The sequence below is a fragment of the Eschscholzia californica genome, unplaced genomic scaffold, assembly GCF_041429995.1.
Source record: "Eschscholzia californica isolate CP2 unplaced genomic scaffold, dmEscCali1.0.p SCAF_1, whole genome shotgun sequence".
Classification (NCBI taxonomy): Eukaryota; Viridiplantae; Streptophyta; class Magnoliopsida; order Ranunculales; family Papaveraceae; genus Eschscholzia; species Eschscholzia californica.
The window spans coordinates 6,366,538-6,381,193 of record NW_028238198.1 but is presented as its reverse complement, the minus strand read 5'-3'; the positions used below and the strand labels follow the sequence as shown (position 1 = coordinate 6,381,193).

The 14,656-nt window shown below is 38.3% G+C and overlaps 1 pseudogene across 1 annotated transcript; it reads left to right on the top strand.

Moving 5' to 3' along the window:
• Positions 1–4,321: 4,321 nt before the first annotated feature.
• On the top strand, positions 4,322–6,111 carry LOC147563628 (tetrahydroberberine oxidase pseudogene; annotated as a pseudogene). Its single transcript, XR_015224920.1, has one exon. The product of XR_015224920.1 is annotated as a tetrahydroberberine oxidase pseudogene (transcript).
• Positions 6,112–14,656: the final 8,545 nt, after the last annotated feature.

Genomic DNA, 14,656 nt, shown 5'->3' with positions numbered 1-14,656 from the left:
GAACTATGATTAAGAATACTTTTGGTATGTGTCATGTGACTTGTAGCTCCTGTGTCAGCTATCCACTTCCCATCTTTGTCACTGTAACTAGTTAAGTGAATCTCTTCAGCTGGTACAGAGGGATTCTGAGGAGTGGACATTAGTGCTCCAAAATGAGCTTGCTCTTCCTTTTCTTCCTGTTGTTCTAGGAAATCCTCTCCTTCTTCCTCATCCTCTTCAATCTCTTGTAAATGGAGATTGGCAAAGTTTCTTGGTGGGGTTCTTTGTGAGGAAGATGACTCTGCAAAATCTTTAAATCTCGCGACATTGTCTAGCTGTGTGATCCCATTTATAGCCGAAAATAGCACAAGGTATAGTGGTATAATCAAATAAATTATTTCTGACAGGAGTAGGATGTGCTTTTGATGGAAATCTTAACCCAGAATCAAGAGATTGTATTTGTGGAATTGATCTTGCACCCTTAAATGGGAGGGCCGGGACATACCCCTAGCTGGAAACCTCTTGACAAAGTAAGACTCATGCTCATCAATGGGTTCCTGTTCTTTGAGCCAATGTTCATGGTGGGTAAATCGACTCCTGAGTTCCACAAAGTTTAAAGATCCTTCTCTATTCTGAATTATAATGACAAATTGTGAATACTCTTTTCCCAGACCTTGAAGAGCAATTCTTGAGAGTTCAGAGTCAGAAAATCGATCATTCACAGCCACAAGTGAATCAACAATATTCTTTATCTTACTTAGGTATTCGAAAAGGGATGTTGAACCTTTCTTGATGGTTTGAAGCCTATGTCTCATGGAAGATTTCTTTGCCTCAAATTCTTGAAGAAAAATTAGTTCAAGATAAGTCCAAATTTCTCTTGTTGTCTTCAAACCCAATATGTCTGATGCAATTGAGTGAGAAATAGTAGCTTCAATACAAGATTTGACAAAACTGTCATTTTTCCGCCATTGAAGATAGGCTGGATTTACAACATGTCTTCCCTCAAGAACAATTAACTGTGGGGGTTCTTCATTTGTGCCATCAATATAGGAAATTAGATCATTTCCAATCAGGGCATTCTCAATTTGGTCCTTCCAGACCAAGAAATTTGAACCATCTAAACGAGCTGAAATTAAACTTGTAATATTTGCATTATAAGAAGACTGACCTGAATTAGGGTTTTGATTTGTAGCCATTTCGTGAAGAGATTGAGTCTCTGATTCTTTGGTACAAAAGATCCAACTCTTTTCCAATACGAACTTGAGAATTCAACTCGAAAAATGACAAGGAATAGCAGAAACCTCTATCGATTTGGAGCTATCTTGTTCTTGAATTTAGTCCCACTTGAGTATTCCTAAACTCGATGATTCGGAAAAAAACTTGCTAGGGCTCCGATATTATGAAAGTGGAGTTTTAATATTATTACTTCAACAATCTAAAGGAATTACAATTACAAACTCTTATTATATAGAGTTTAGAGAGAGAGAATAACAGAATTAAGAGGTTCGGTATTAGAGAGAGAAAGTTAGTTAAGTATAACTAACCCTATAACTAACAGCTAATCTAACTAGTAAAAAGAGGGACACGAGCGAACTAAGCGTGTGATGTGAGTGCCCACAGCAACCGTATATTCTTACTTTCATCCTTTCCTTAATTGTCCTTCTTTACTTAAGCCCTCTTCTACCTTTTGTCTTCAACATCAGTCCCTTCTGTAGTGTCCCTATCTATTATTTTTTTGGGGTGCCTTCAGCAGCATGGCTTTTTAATTCGTAAAACCTTGCCCCCTCATTCTTTTCCTTCCCATTTGCCTTCTTCAACCGTGAGTTTGAGCATATGAGGGGTATTGGACTTTTCTATAGTGAGAAAGTGATTTCCTTTCCTCCCATTATTGCTTCAAGTTTCCAACCCTTTTAACCCCTAATCCCTTCACTCACTTTTGAGTTTTCATCTTCTTCACCTCTTTCTTTTCTTGTTGTAGCCATTAGTGTTAGAGAGAGGGATTTTGGGTTCTTGTGAGAGAAACTAGGGCAAGTGAAGACTAAGGAAGAAGGGATCAAGCTTGGTGATTTTTCTTTGTTGTTCTTGGTGTGGAGCTTGGTTTGCTTTGGATCTAAGGTAGATTTCTATCTCTCTAGGGCTTGAATAGCCATTTTTATAGATAAACCTAGACAAATTAGATGAAACTACAAACCCTATATTTTAGTATTACTTGAACATAGATTAGGGTCCTTGACACAAGTATATATATATATATACTAGAAGTAGTAAATTTATATCCCTACAAACTTATTTTTAGGTCACTTTGAATCTCATCTATGTGTTAGATTTTGAGGATATTTGCTATAATGACCTACATGATGAACCATACAATATTCATTTACATTTTCATGCTAGATTCATGTATTACAATGATATTTAGGGCTAAACCTCTTTATTTTCCATGAATTTAGTATATAGCTCTTATAATTAGATCTCTCTCACTAGATACATGAAAATGTGCTAGAACTCAACATGATATGAGAATTTTAGGCTATTATCATCATTGATTCATTACTTGCAAACATTATAAATATGAAATTTGCATGTCGTAATATGCTAACGAATATGATTTTGATTTATGTATGTTGTGGTGTGATGCTATTATGTGTGTGTGATGTGATGCAGTTGGTGGAGAGTTGTGAGAGTTTTGTGGTTGGTTCGACCCTCTCTACCGGATGTGATATGGGTATGGAGCGTATGGGGTCGGCTCTAACACAATGGATGACCTTGTGGACCACACTCTCATACAAAGTGGGTACCAACTTGTCATATTGCTTTTGGTTGTTTATTACAAATGGTGTGATATTATGTATGTGTGACATGATGGAGTTGGTGAAGGATTGTAAGAGTTTTTGTGGTTGGTTCGACCCTCTCTACCGGATGTGATATAGGTATGGAGCGTATGGGGTCGACGCTAACACAATGGATGACCTTGTGGACCATACTCTTACATAAGGTGGACCCCAACTTGTCATGTCGCTTTTTGTTGTTTGTTACATATGTGGTACACTTTCTTTCTTATGGTCACAATTCGGATACTATACTTGCACATCTTTACGTGATATGTGGTTGTCTATTTGTTTTGGTAGCTCTTAAAACTGTCTATTGAGGCTTTAGAGGTTTCGAAATCTACTTGCTGGGGTCTGACTCAACCTTATATTTTTTAGGACAAGGAAATCGGAAAGTGCCACCTGCTTGAGTCATAGTTAGCCGTTGAGGAGTTTCTTTAGTGGTTTTCTTTCTTTCTTTAGGTAGTTATTTGGAGTTGCATCTCCTAAACACTTGGTGTTATTTTTCTTTGATCTTGTCCGACATTTGTGTCGATGATTTAGAGACATCCTGTGAGTTTTGAGAAACTTCGTAAAGTTTTATTAGATGATTTATTGTTACTTTTTGAGCTTCATGTTTGATACTATTTGTCTCCTTGATGAGTATATCGTATATGTTTACTGTTCTGCGGAAAAATGCTTTAAGTTTAGGTTTTCATGGCGGCCGACGTGGAAATTTGGATTTGGGGTGTTACACCTTCTCTCTCTTCTCTCTTACAACTTGGTTGGGCTTAAAGCGTAATATTTCATTTTTAAAAAAATAACCAAAAAGAAGAGGCTTATCACACTACTTAATCTCAATTTTCATTTGAATATCTGTAACATATAAAGGTAGGAGGGTATAATAATTTTAAGCTCAACAACGATTTGAAAATACACTTCCCTTTGACTATAAATAGATGTTAACTTGACAAATAACTCCAATGTTTCAAAAACTCGAAGAGAGACATTTAAACTAATATATGTCTTACTAATAATTGTCATTATAATTTTGTGGATAAAATCTTTACTATTAACTTCACCCAATAACCAAACTAACGAGGAACATATAAAGTTGAGCAAATCCAATTAAATAAGTTGGTAGGGAATGGTTCTAAAGGTTCAACACATATCACATTGATCTTTAATCAAACTAGACTTCCTTTTATATAATGTTGTAGAAGTCTAGGAGTTTGAAGTCATAGTCTTGAATAATATTTTTAATCTTTCCTCTATGAGTTTAGAATAGACAATCACTTATTTGAATATCTAAGTCCATTGTCTTATTAAAAAAGTTTATCCATCAATTTAAATTCTTAAACCGTATGAAGAAAAAAATGATTTATTGATAGCCGAACCTTCAATCAAATAAACAAAGTTGTACTTGCTCCGTAATTTCATTTACTTGTCAAGAAAGATAACGATCTATCTAAAGATTCAACCTTGAAAGTTAAACACTATAAATATAGTGGGGCTAGCTATATTTCTATATCCACCAAACAACAACAAAAAAAACATGGGTACTTCAATCTATTTGATACTTGTTTCAGTTCTATATTCTTTCTTTTGGTTCTCAATTTCATTTGGAGCCTCAAGCGCACTTCATGAAAGCTTTCTACAATGTCTTTCCCAACATTCTCAATCACCTATCCCAGTTTACACCCAAACCAGTTCTAACTATACATCAATCTTGGAATCTACCATTTACAATCTGATATTTACATCACCCACTACTCCAAAACCCAAACTCATAATCACACCATTGCAAGAATCCCATGTTCAAACCGCTGTAATTTGTGCTCGAAAACATGGAATTCAGATTAAAATTCGAAGCGGGGGTCATGACTTTGAAGGTCTCTCTTATGTATCTGATGTTCCTTTCATAGTTGTCGATTTGTCCAAACTTCGGTCCATTAGTGTGGACGTAGAAACTAGTACTGCATGGGTTCAGTCTGGTGCAATTGTCGGTGAACTTTATTATAGGATTGCAGAAAAAAGTCGAACTCTCGCCTTTCCTGCATCATTCTGCACCACATTAGGAATAGGCGGATACTTTGGTGGAGGTGGGTATGGTCCTTTGTTTAGGAAATATGGTCTAGCAGCTGATAATGTCATTGATGCTCGAATAGTCGAAGTTAATGGCAGAATTCTGGACAGAAAATCAATGGGTGAAGATTTGTTTTGGGCTATTAGAGGAGGTAGTGCTGGTGGAAGTTTTGGTGTCATTCTCTCATGGAAGATCAAATTAGTTCCTGTTCCATCAACTGTGACTATTGCCGTAACCACAAAAACTACAGAAAAAGGTGCAACTTCAATTATTCAGAGGTGGCAAGAAGTTGCTCATAAACTTCCTAAAGAAGTCCTAATTATTGTTAACCTTAGTGTGACAAACTCAACTGAAAAGGGAAAGAAAACGATACAAGCTTCGTTCACATCCTACTTTCTTGGAGGTGCTGATAAGCTTCTAGCTCTAGTGAAAGAGAGATTTCCAGAGTTGGGAATGGAGAAAAAAGATTGTTTTGAAATGAGTTGGATTCAATCTGCACTTGCCATAGGTGGATATCCTATTGAAGGTCCTATAGATAATATACTCAATAGGACTCAACCAAAAGCTTTTGCTATGATCAAATCTGATTATGTGAAGAAACCTATTTCAAAAGTTGGGTTAGAAGGGATTTGGAAAAGATTTTTAGAAAATAATCAAGAAGGTGCTCTTTCCTTCATGCCTTATGGGGGGAGGATGAGTGAGATTCCAGAGCATGAAATTCCATTCCCTCATAGAGATGGCAACTTATTTAAGATGATTTATACAGTTAGTTGGTCAAAACCAGAGGCTGAGGCAGCTAAAAAGCGCATCAATTGGATTAAAAGATTGTATAAATACACGACACCTTATGTTTCAAAGTCTCCAAGAGAAGCATACGTTAACTACAGAGATATTGACCTAGGTCAGAGCAAAAATGGTACTGCCAGTTACTTAGAAGGAAAAGTTTGGGGAAGTAAGTACTACAAGAATAACTATGAAAGATTAGTGCACGTAAAAAGCAAAGTTGATCCTGAAAATTTCTTTAGAAATGAACAGAGCATCCCGAGTATTGCATTTTCTTGAGAATAAGCCACTAGAGCCGCTAGTTTATTATGAAAGGCATCCCGGATATATATGGAATAAATGCCTCAATGTAGTACTTTGAAGTTTTTAGTAAAGTAGTGTATGTAATTTGTATTGAGTGATATTGTGTCCATAAAGGTAATAAATGATACCAAGAGATATCTTGGATATGTGAAAGCTTCTCTTTCGATTGTCAACTCATCGTGGTTATCCAATTGAAAACCAATTGAGAAGTGGAGAAGACTTAAATATTATATTATTGGTTGCTAGATCGCCATGCCTCTATGTGAGACTATTTTCACACGCCCCCTCATGTGTGTGGGGGTTTGAGCCTACCACTTGTGCTGTTTTTTTATTTTCGTGTGACGTGGAACACGTGTGTTTTTTAAGCCTATCATGTGTGGACCTAGCACTCATACCACGTTAAGCTTGTGATCATTCAACTCAAAACCAATTGACAATGAGTTGAGAATACCTAGACATTATATTATTAGTTGCTAGATCGTCCTTCTTCCATGTGAGACTATTCTTTCAAAGGTGATTTTGCAAACCTAGTGGTTTTGCAGTGCATGAAGTTAAAAAAGTATAGTTTACTCCTAAATCCTACCTAGTGTGGGAAATTCTGAAGGCGACTCGCTATGCCATAGGTGCTCTGCTATGGCTTAATTTTGTGAAGAAGTATAGAAAGAGCCGCCTTTACAAAATAGGTCAACATCAGTATTTCCTAAAGCAAATGTCATGGATTTCCTCAAAGTAAACCTAGTTCGGTTTGATTGATTTGGGAGTCTACGATATGATTATTGTGGCTTTAATTGTAGCCCCAAAGTATTGGTGGCCGAAATACGTGAAAAATAAGTTTAGTCGGCTTATTTGTTCATTTCCACCAAATACGTGAAAAATAATATTTATATTAAGCTGATAAGAGTTTACTGTTGGTTTCATTTGGATATATGATTAATTCATCAATTAAAAATTAGAGAGAAACTCAAAACATCAAGTTTGCTTTTGATTAATCTTTTTGACTCTACGAACCTAGCACGTTCTTATTTTAAAATATTTTTGATTAAACTCAAAACAACAAGTTGACACTTGTTTAATAACTAATCTCCTCAAAAGTCTTTTAGTTTCTCTATCACGGTTTCAAGCAAGTCATGTACAAATAATGTATAAAATATATTATATACAAGTTTTTAACAACATTTCTCACATAAAATAATAAAGGATCTGTTAGTACTAAAAGTCGCGAAAGCTATCGAACCTATCCTAGAAATTGATCAGATTATGAAAATTAATCGAAAAGTTATGCCAAAACTAAATATGCAAGCAGAATTAACGAGGTTTGGCTTTAAAGCCTACGTCCTCGGACGAACAAGAAATCTTTATTGAAGGATAGATGAAGACGACTCAGACAACCCGCAAGTTCGTCCCAAGATGGTACCGTATAGAAATTAACCTTCTATACTAAATCTTCGACGACCGAGAAATTAAACACCGCTCAAAACTATGAACAAAATCTCTCTCACTTGCTCACTCTTTCTAGCTCTCACTCTATGAGTAATTGCTCTTGAGTTGTTTTGTGTTGTTGTGGTGATGTGTTTTTTTATTGGACTCAAGACCCCTATTTATATAATAATATAAGCCGACATATTGAATCCAATTTGAATCAATTTAGAAACCAAACTAAACCGCCTTTGCATAGCTTTTGGAAACTGCCTCAATTCAAACCAAAACCGCCACAAGCATTCATCAAACCGCCACAAGCAAACTGCCTCTATCCATGACCATGAAACCGCCTCTTACTCTTACAATTCTCCACCTCGTTCACAATTTGATATACTTCAAATTTTAGACGAACACCAGGATACTACTTGTAAGATATATCTTCTTCTTGTAACTTCATCCGACTGCACCATATGACCATGGTTGCCTACATACCCTTTTATAGGATCAAGCCTACCGTAGTTCTACCAACCCTTCACATAAAGTTTATCTTGTCGCCATTACGCCCTTTCGGGCAACTTAACACGAGCCGATTTGTAGCAATTCCAGGCAATGCTGAAACTTGCTACATGTCACCACTTTAGTCAACATGTCCACGGGATTCTCATCTGTGTGTACCTTGATTAGAGAAACATCACCTTCCTCTATGACATCTCGTACAAAGTGATACCTGACATCGATATGCTTAGTACAAGCATGATGTACCTGATTCTTCGCCAAGTGGATCGCACTTTGACTATCACACCATACATCTACGCACTTCTGCTTAATCCCTAGATCATCCAGAAGACCCCACAACCACAATGCTTCCTTCACACCCTCGGCTATAGCCATATACTCGGCCTCCGTAGTAGATAACGCAACTGTAGATTGTAACATAAATCGCCAACTAACTGGAACACCATGTACCTTAAATACATAACCAGTAGTAGATCGTCTTCAATCTAGATCGCCAACATAATCTGAGTCAGCATAACCGCTTACCTGACATGTGTTTCCACCAAAGCACAAACCCGTATCAACGGTACCCTTTAAGTACCTGAAGACCCACTTCACAACTTCCCAATGTGTCTTCTCCGGGTTTGCCATAAACCTACTAACCACACTGACCGCTTGTGAAATATCCAGACGAGTACACACCATAGCGTACATCAAACAGCCAACTCCACTAGCATACGATACACGATCCATATGATCCTTCTCCACCGTAGTAGTGGGAGATTGTCTTCCCGAGAGCCTGAAGTGTGGTGCCAAAGGTGTTGACACCGCCTTCGCATTCTGCATCCCGAACCGAGAAACTACTGGTTCGATGTAACCTTTCTGATTCAAGTACAGTTTCTTACTTGACCTCTCTCTCTTAATCTCCATTCCCAGTATCTTCTTTGCAGCGCCCATGTCTTTCATCTCAAACTCTTGACTGAGTTGAGATTTCAACTTATCTATCTCTACCATGCTTCGAGAAGCAATAAACATGTCATCCACATACAAAAGGAGATAAATAAAGTCACCTTCGCAAAGCTTTTTGATGTATACACAACAATCATAGTCACTTCTGCGAAAACCATGCTTTAGCATGAAAAAACCAAATCGTTTGTACCATTGGCGAGGGGATTGTTTCAATTCGTAAAGAGACTTTCTCAAACGACATACTTGATTTTCTTTGCCCTCAACCTTGTATCCCTCAGGTTGAGCCATATAAATTTCTTCTTCCAAATCACCGTGCAAGAAGGCGGTTTTAACATCGAGTTGTTCCAGCTCAAGATCACTGTGAGCAACAATACTCAATAACACCCGAATAGAAGTATGTTTCACGACCGGTAAGAAGATCTCATTGTAGTCGACCCCTTCTTTCTGTGCATAACCCTTGGCCACTAGTCTTGCCTTATACCTTGTACCCTTGATCTCGGAAGAATCCTCTTTCTTCTTGTACATCCATTTACAACCAATAACAGACTTACCTTCGGGCAATGGGACAACCTCCCATGTCTTGTTCTTGTGAAGAGACTCCATCTCTTCTTGCATAACAACCAACCAACTCTCTCTTTCCTCCGCGGTAATAGGTTTTTTAAAGGTGACCGACTCGTCGTCTTCCACTGAGAGTGCATATTCAACCACATTTGCCTGCCCGTAATGCCTAAGAGGTTTGTCTGACCCTAACCTCTGTACCGGCTTATATAACCGTTTCGGCCTAGTGTGTACCGAAACAACCTGTTGTTGTTGTTGTAAAACATGTGTACCTTCTCCTTGAACCTCCTCATGATCGGGTTCATCAATTTCCTCATCCTGAGTATTATCCTGATGCTCCACCTGATCATGATTCCTAGAAACCCGTTGGTCTTCGGCTTCTACTTCCACTACTTGAGCTTTAGTAGACCCAACATCAGCACAACTAGGCACCGTAGCTTTCACCATAGCTACAATAGATGACTCATCAAACACCACATCTCTCCTGATTACAAATTTCTTGTCTTTCGTACACCATAGCCGATAACCCTTGACTCATGTAGCATATCCTAAGAAAATTGCCTTCTTTGCTCTATTATCAAGTTTGTTGCCTTTAACATGGTAATAGGCCGTACAACCGAAAACCCTAAGTCTCCCGTAATCTGCATGTTCACCTGACCACACCTCGTAAGGTATGCCGCCATCTAAAGAAGAATGTGGAGACTTGTTCACAATATAACAAGCTGTAGCAATAGATTTTGCCCACCATTCTACGCCTAACCCCGAATTGGAGCGCATACATCTAGCCTTCTCAAGTAGTGTACGGTTCAATCTCTCTGCGACTCCATTCTGCTGAGGTGTGTTTACTATTGTCCAGTGCCTCACAATGCCTTCCTGATTACAAAACTCCTTGAATGCCCCATCCGTGTACTCGGTCCCATTATCCGATCTTAACGTCTTCAGCTTTCGACCAGTTTTGTTCTCAACCATTGCTTTCCACACCAGGAATGTGTTGAATACCTCATTCTTATGCTTCAGAAAATAAAGCTAGACAAATCTCGAATGATCATCAACGAATGTCACAAAATACCTGGAACCACCATTGGAAGGTAACTTTGCCGGTCCGCAGACATCGGTATGTACGTAGTCTAATACCTCTTTGCTCTTGTGCTTGCTTGAAGAGAACGTCACCCTGTGTGCCTTTCCGAACACACAATGCTCACAAAACTCCATGCAAGGCTTCTTCATGTCCTTTAACAAGCCTTTCCCGCACATCAAAGATAGACCATTTTCTGACATATGCCCAAGGCGCATATGCCAAAGCCTCGTACTAGCCGTTGGATCCCTTCCACTGATTCCTACTGCTACATCTCCCGTAATTGTTGTCCCCAAAAGTTTGTATAAATTACCGTAACGAGTACCTCTCATAACCACCAAAGAACCCTTAACGGCTTTTATGGAGCCATTCTCTATAATTATCTTACAGCTGTTCCGCTCCAACACACCAAGGGAAATCAGATTTTTCCACAAATCGGGTATGTGTCTTACGTCCGTCAATGTTGTCACCACTCCATCGTGCATCTTGATACGTATTGTTCCGAGTCCCACAGTTTTACATATACTATCATCACCCAGTATAACTGTACCACCATCTATACTCCTATAGGTAGTAACCCACTCCGTATTTGGACACATATGGTGTGACGCCCCTGAATCAAGCATCCACTTATCGGAGATCTTCTCAGACACCTCTGTTATCGATAAACATTCGTCAGGGTCTTCTGACACATATCCCGCCTCTTGCATCTCTTGTTTCCATTTGTAGCCTTCGTTCTTTTGCTTCAACTTTCTATTTGGGCAAGTCGCTTTAAAGTGGCCAAGCTCACCACAACTAAAGCACGTTTTCTTGAAAGATCCTCTAGATTTGGATCTAGATTTCCCGCCTTTCCCTTTCCCCTTTCATTGCTCCTCCCCCTCGTTACAAACATCCCTTGTGCTTGATCCTTGTCTACTCCACCTGACGTCATACTGCTAGTAGCAACCTTACGAAGGTCATCCGCTAATAACGAATTTCTCGTCTCTTCCATGCTTAGACTGTCACCAACAAGCATTAAAGTTTGAACAAGGTTCTCATAGGATTTAGGCAATGAAAGTAACAATATGAGGGATTGGTCCTCATCCTCAACCGTAACATCAATATCCTTCAAATCTGAGATAATCCTGTCAAACCTATTCACATATTCTTGAAGAGAAGAACCCTCTTCAATTTTACATGTGAATAATTTGGATTTTAGGTAGACCCGATTCGTTAAAGTTTTCGTCATAAAATTGCTTTCTAGTTTTAACCACACACTAGCCGCCGTTGTTTCTCCGTCTACTAGGAACGCCACGTCCCTCTCAAGACACAACATAATGGTTGCCCGTGCTTCGACATCTAACTCATCCCAATCCTCATCTGACATATCTCCTGGTTTCTTTCCCGTCAACGTCTTGCGTAATTTCTGTGAGATTAACAGATTCTTCATCTGCATCCGCCAATAAGAAAAATCATTTTTTCCATTGAACTTCTCTATCTCATATTTCCCTGCTTTGACCGTACCACTTCTCGATTCCATCTTCTCTTCGTTCAATCTCAACAAGGCTTTGGTACCAATTGTTAGTACTAAAAGTCGCAGAAGCTATCGAACCTATCCTAGAAATTGATTCGATTATGAAAATTAATCGAAAAGTTATGACAAAACTAAATATGCAAACAGAATTAATGAGGTTCGGTTTTAAAGCCTACGTCCTCGGGCGAACAAGAAATCTTTATTAAAGGATAGATGAAGACGACTCAGACAACCCGCAAGTTCGTCCCAAGATGGTACCGTATAGATATTAACCTTCTATACTAAATCTTCGACGACCGAGAAATTAAACACCGCTCAAAACTATGAACAAAATCTCTCTCACTTGCTCACTCCCTCTAGCTCTCACTCTATAAGTAATTGCTCTTGAGTTGTTTTGTGTTGTTGTGGTGATGTGTTTTTTTATTGGACTCAAGACCCCCTATTTATATAATAATATAAGCCGTGTAAGAGGCTGTTTAACAAACCAAGTGAGGCAGTTTTTTGGTTTGAGAAATTGAGGCGGTTTCCATGGTTTGTGAACAAGGGCGGTTTCAAATTGAGGCAATTTCTAATTTTGGAACTTTCTATGTCGGCTTATATAATATATAAATAGGTGGGTTAAGTGCCAATCTATAATTACCACAACAACACAAAACAACTCAAGAGCAATTACTCATAAAGTGAGAGCTAGAGAGAGTGAGCAAGTGAGAGAGATTTTGTTCATAGTTTTGAGCGGTGTTTAATTTCTCGGTCGTCGAAGATTTAGTATAGAATGTTAATTTCTATACGGTACCATCTTGGGACGAACTCGCGGGTTGTGTGAGTCGTCTTCATCTATCCTTCAATAAAGATTTCTTGTTCGTCCGAGGACGTAGACTTTAAAAGCCGAACCTCGTTAATTCTGTTTGCATATTTAGTTTTGGCATAGCTCTTCGATTAATCTTCACAATCGGATCAATTTCTAGGATAGGTTCGATAGCTTCCGCGACTTTTAGTACTAACAAGCGGACATATTGAATCCAATTTGAATCAATTTAGAAACTAAACTAAGCGGCCTTGGCATAGTGATGTAGAAACGCAGCGGAATTAAAAGATACGAATAACTAAATAAGAACAATGAAAATAAAGATCAAATAACTCTAAATACTCAACTTTATTAAAACTTCAATGGGGTTTTTCTCTCAATCTGCGAATAATAGACAAACTAGATATCCTTTTATAGGATTCTGGACTTTCCTAGATAGACTTGAATTAGACTTCCTAAATAATTAAATACTGCAACTGCCTAAATAACTTGGACTTAAATCTGGACCTTTCCAATTATTGGAAATATTAAAATAGCATAATTCCTAAACCTAAATTAAATAATAATCATACTAAAATAAGGACTTCCTAAATCTACTCTCTCTGGCCGGTTGGTCCATGACCGGTCCGGTCATGGAAATAGTCTCCACGCCGGGTGCCCCTGCATCAGCATCCCCTTCCTTCAAGAGGTTCGTCCCGAACCGTTTGTGAAGAGAATGTAGTTCTTCCGATCCATCTTCAATTGGCAATAACGTCACAATCTTCTTCTTCCATGGAAATTCATAAACATTCAAACGACCACGGTAAGTGGCATCAACATCAGATTGCCATGGTCGTCCTAATATGATGTGGCATAAATCTATATTGGTGACATCACAATTAACTGTAGACACATAAGAAGAACCAATAGAAAGATTAATAGTACACATGTGATCAACCCGTGTAGTAGTACCCGACTGAATCCAAGCGGTTTTATACGGGTTTGATTTAATCATTGTAGTAATACCCAAGAAATTGACCAGTTTTGTAGAAATTAAATTCTCTACACAACCATTGTCAATCACAATAGTACACACTTTATTCAGTACTGTTCCCCGTGTAACGAACAAATTCTTTCGTTGAGATAAATTCCTCTTGAAAGGTGTGAAAAGAACTCGCCGAGTGAGTAACATAACCCGATCACCGTTGTCTGGAATAGTGTTAATTCGTTCCAATTGATCTTCATCTGTATCTGAATCTACTTTCTTTTCTACCATATTTGCTTTACCGCGAGAGGGGCAAGCATTAGAATAGTGGCCTGTTTCAAAACAACGATAACACTTAACTGGTGGAGGTTTTTTATAAGGATTTTCTGTTAGTGATTTAGTACCGTCTTCCGCCTGTTTTGATTGATCTAATTCATCCGGTAGAGTTCGAACTGCTTGACTTCTCGTACTGTGTCCTCGGAAAATGGAACGTGAATCCGATTCAAAAGACCGAGCTACACTAATACATTCAGAAACCGAATTAAAAGCTCTCAAATTAACCAAATCTTTAATATCATTACGGAGACCGTCCTTGAATTTTTCTACCTTCATTGACTCTGAATCTGGGAGATTAAGTCTTGTAATTAGTCTTTGGAATTCCGAAGCATATTCCTCAACGAAACGTCTTCCTTGGCGGCAACGTAAATAATCAACACATAGTTGGTTCTCATAATCCGGAGAGAGGAAACGGGAGAACATTAATGGTTTCAATTCTAACCAAGAAGAAATAGGAGGAAGGTGTAATAAACGACGATTTTCAGATTCCTATTTCCACCAAGTAAGAGCAGTTTTAGACAAATAACCAGTCACACAACGTACCTGTTCAGGACCTTCAACTTG